Below are 5,124 nucleotides of genomic sequence, written 5' to 3'. Positions count from 1 at the left end.
ACTAAAATAAATATTTAAAACCAATTCAAAGTTAAAACGAAAGCCGTTTGGATATTGATTGATTAATTGGGATTTGAAGAGTTATTAAATTGGAAATATGAGCTAACGACGTATTTTTTTGTTCTTTAGTATTACTAGGCATGCCCGATAAATGAAAGGCTTTATGGGTTGATAAGACAACATCGACATGACATAATAAACTTCTGAATTAGTAATTTTATGTTGGAAAAAATTAGAATAATTATTACCTGCAAATTTATTTAATTACCGTTCTATGAGATATCTTATATAAATTAACAGTTAAGAACAACTTATATATCAGAGTTCCTGCGATTTACCATGTTTACATATACTTGCACATTGATAGCAAAATAACAAAAGATAGTATAAATTAATAAACCTATTGGCAATACTAATGTTGTAAACAAACCAGTTCCAAGCCAAACCTCTTCTTACTGGTTCGATTCGGCTTTCTGGCACTTTGGACAATTTTTTTTGTATGCACAAAATGCATATTTATACAGTCTAGTGGAATCTCCTTTCCCCTTCTTATAACTGATAACTAAGTTCTTTAGAGATATTTCAATTTGGTGTTCATTAAATGTATTTAATCTGTATACCTATTGTCTGAGTCTAAGAGTCTCCCTGTTTGCTATTAATTTAACCTTGACTATAGTTACTTTAAAAGCTCATCGATATAGTACATAATTGCGTGTTTAAGTGCCTGGAACTCAGACCAGTGACCAACATTATTATAAATTTAATATTGCCGCTTAAAACGACAGCTTAAATAATTTGGCAATCTCGTCGAGTTCCGTTATGAGGATGACCCCCATTCAAAAATGTAAAATTTACCTGTTGTAATTAAAAACCAAAGCCAATTCAGGACAGGTTCTTGAGAAAGTATCCAGATATTATCGCTGTCTTAAGGGGTGATGAATGGATATTGCCCCACCCTTCAAATCTGGGCGTGCCAAACTGTCGCCCAGCGCAGTGCTGTTTGAAATTATTAAATTCGTATAATTATAACAATTAAGCATTTGATTGCAAATGATTTGCCGTCCAAAAGGGTTTGTGTGTCTGAGTGCTTAGCATCAATTGTAGCACTTGTCGTAGCACCCCGACAGCAAAAACTTGCGCCGATCGGGCCGATTCTGAATCGGACCTCCAGACAGACAGCCCCTGCCCGATTCAATGAGACTAGCTGGCGCTGAACAAGTTGTTACTGCCACGAAGCGGTTCGATACCGCCGCTTATTACTCTTATTACCGCCTTGGGCATGACAGAGCTGGTGGCGATGATGACAACGCTCCGGCGATTGGAATTCGAATGAAGAGCCCCGATCGGAAGCATGACTGCAATTTGTATACGCTCGTCCAAGTGGGGCTGCAAGAACCACAAGTCAACAAATCGTTCTCAGCTTTGTTTATTTGGATGTGAGATCACGATCGATATGCAACCCAAATAATATTATTCCCAAGATTGTTCATATCTCCACGGAAATATATTTATTTTTACATTTCGTATAATTGGCACAAACAAAAATGTAATTAGTAAAACACCAAATAGAGACTTGCTGGTGGCTTGGACTCCCTAATTAAGACACGCAAACGGTTTTATGTCAAGCTTTCAATGTGATCAATACGTTTTCTTCTGTTTCATCCTCCTCGTCAACTGATTTTGCTCATCAAAGACTTATTTCAGTTATTTCACCCAAGATTATTTGATTGCTAATAACCAATGATAACCAAGATAATAATCTTACCAATTTACTATTAATTCGTTTATATATCAATTTTTAAGGCTGTGGAAAAAGGGGGATTTGTCGGGTATGTCGTCTCTGTTGTCGTTAACAGCCGAAAATTACCCGTTTTGTTTTAAATTAATTTGTTGGGTTTACCTTTGACTAATTAGATAACCTGCGAAGATATCAGCAATAACTAATGCGTAATTTTCAGCTTGGGATCTAGACGAAAGAAATTATGTAACGTAGTTCAAGATTTTAGCTTTAAAGTTCAGTTGACTAAATCGGAACAGATAAACCCAAATTATTGGGAGTATTTATACTTAACTAATCTGCGCCATATGATTTTGTTTTGTGAGTTACATTGGGTTACTTTATTAAATATTCGATTTACCACACCCCAAAGAAATAGGCAAATAGTCTTATAAATTACGGTAATATTTATGGTAGGGTACTCGACTAAAGTTTTCATTTGAAAATTAAGTTCTTTAACTTTCGGTACAAATAGAACGGAACTAAGCTACCAACATATTTGTTTGGTATATAAAAAAAGTCGATTTAATGCCGATGATTCTCAAACTAATCAATTTATACCAAAGAAACAGTAAGACATGTCTAAAACAACTACTTTTTTTAAAGAGTAAATCTGTTGGGAAGGCGAAAGTACAGACCAGATAGCTACAGATCAATTTGGTTGGTAACGCCGATGGGTAAGTCCTAATTCTGCTAGTTATTTAAATTTTAAGGAGTCTTTTATATGCTCTGGGAAATTATGAGTAGAGAACTCACTATTTTGCCATATTATTTGTATGTGAATAATTTCAGGATTTTACATATGTTGGATTGAGTTTTAAATTGGTATTTAATCTTTGCTCTTCGTAATTTAGAGATCATACCACCATTACGTAAACGGATAAATATTGATCTAAACACTTAACACAAAGCCAGATACTAGTGGCCTTATCGGCACCAGGAAAACACTATAAGGCGATCAAAAACAATTGACGCCAAGGACAGGTATCTGAAAACCCAGAAACAAGCGATCAAATCTAGATTATTGTCGATTTGAAACCTTTCTAAAGTGGTAAAAGGCAGTTAATTCAATTAATAATCGAGTGTCAAATAATGTCACTGGCCTGCGACGCGATAGCGCATGGTCAATTTGTCTTTCAGCTATTTCGAAGCCAAGACTAGTTACATTGTCATTGGGGAGTCGTTATCGTCTCTTGATGTAATCGGTAATATATGGCTCCTATTTGGAGGGAATTAATTAGCAGCGCTGTATTGTTAATAACAATTTGTTATACAACATTGCTGTCAAGTCTTAAATATTTAATTTTAGCCATAAAACAATACATTTATCTGTGCTTCACGATGTTGATTCGATCAATTAGATAGAATTCGTCCGTAGTCTTAATACAAGCGGCCTGGAGAGGTGTTAATAAGTGCAGTTGGTGGTTAACCAAAGCTGCTTCTAACTGGTTAGGAGTAGATGTCACCCATGACAACTTCCACTCAAACTGTCTATTTTGACAATAAATGTCTCACAACTGAAAAATATTAATAAATATACCAAAAACACACAAATAATAATTCTACTTATGAAGTTTCCCACAACTTTGAATTACCCACAGGGTATACAAGGAATAACAGTCAACTTTATTCAAATTTACCAAGTGTCGAAAACAATTTGAGGGCAATTTAAGTTTAATTGGCCTGTTTGATTGTAGGTACTATAAAAATAAACGAAATAAAAGACACAACATTAACCGCCAATTACAGTTTTATATACGTAAATATAAACAAGCTAATAAGTTTTTCCCAAACAACAAAACTAATTTTAGAAAGATCCCCTAGAAAGAAATTAAAGTTTACAAGATCGAGATAGGAAAATTGTTAGATAAACATCTTGTAAATATGACTTTAGAAATAAACTATGACTTTGACGATTTATCACACACCCACGGAACACAAGGCATATGAGGATTGACCGTATGATAGCTTTGGTGATTTACATTTATTATTTTCCTTTTTGGTATCATTGTATACAATCGATTTTCGGCAGATCTACTTCAAATACTGCAATGAATAAAAGGAAATTAAATTTATATCATTGAAAACAGTAAACAAATTCTCGATCGCAAAGTGCTGAAGATCCGAATAATAAACTTTAATAAACGAGCAAACGGAATTGGAAGACGTGTGAGAAATGTATCGTAAACGAATAAAAATCAGTTTCGCTGAAAAATATATACAGCATTGTGGCACTGATGGCTTGCCAAGTAATAAAAATATTTGATAATTAGGAAATCGTTAATCACTTGCGTAATATTAGCAAAATATAAAAGTGATATCAAAGGCAGTTATAAAGGGTAATCAAGTAATTTACTAGTGCTTAGCTATTGTTTATTTTAACTTTATGCACCAATAGTGGTTTAACAAATTGCATGGTTATATCTAATTAATATTCTACTCATTAACGAAAATGTATGGAAGGTTTACATCGATTAAGGTGCAAATGTAAACTAATGATTAATTAAACTCAAATTTGTAAAATTTTTGGGATTTTATTGTTCTACAAACAACCATGAGTCAGAAAATTATTATTATAATTTATCTTTATAAGATCTTATGCCAGCTGTAAAATGTATACTGACGGTAATCTAGAAATATGTACCTGGATAGAACACAGTATGTACACTGATAAAAAATGGAAAAGCAAAAAAAATATGTGACTATTGAGTTAAAATTTTATAAATCATAATATTAAATACATTGCATATTCAATAACAGGATTTAATATTAAACATTTAAATTAATTTAAAAAATATTAGGAATAAAATAGTTTTTATTTAATTTAAATTCATTTTATTTGAGTTAAATTTGGTTTTAATTAAATTAAAACAAATCCAAAAATAGTCAAATGAAAAATAACAAACATTTTTAATATTTTCGTACTAAAAATAACTAAAAACCGCAAAAGATGAAAATCAATGGAACATATTTAAATTGATTACAAATAATTTGGATTTAATACGTTTTTTTTTAGTATACAAATATTCGAGAATATTACGAATACAACGTGTATAATATCTATTTTTTAATGAAACAAAACATATGTGGAAATTAATTGGTTGACAATACTAAAGGATCCCTTTTAAAAAGTTAACACTCAGACAAGGAATCAAATGTCTCACACAAAAAAAGGAAGCCAGTTAAGAATTTACAGAGTTTAAAAAAAATATGCGTATCCCCATAAAACCGATAAGAACGGGATGGGCCCTAGAAAGAACCAACTCTGGGGAGTAGCAGCTGCTGGAGAGAGAATATCATCCGGTTAACTCTCCAGTTCCTTGGGTTGCGGAGGATGGTTCCGAGCG

Source organism: Drosophila elegans, unplaced genomic scaffold (assembly GCF_018152505.1).
Source record: "Drosophila elegans isolate 14027-0461.03 unplaced genomic scaffold, ASM1815250v1 contig_476, whole genome shotgun sequence".
Taxonomy (NCBI): domain Eukaryota; kingdom Metazoa; phylum Arthropoda; class Insecta; order Diptera; family Drosophilidae; genus Drosophila; species Drosophila elegans.
This window is presented reverse-complemented; position numbering follows the sequence as displayed.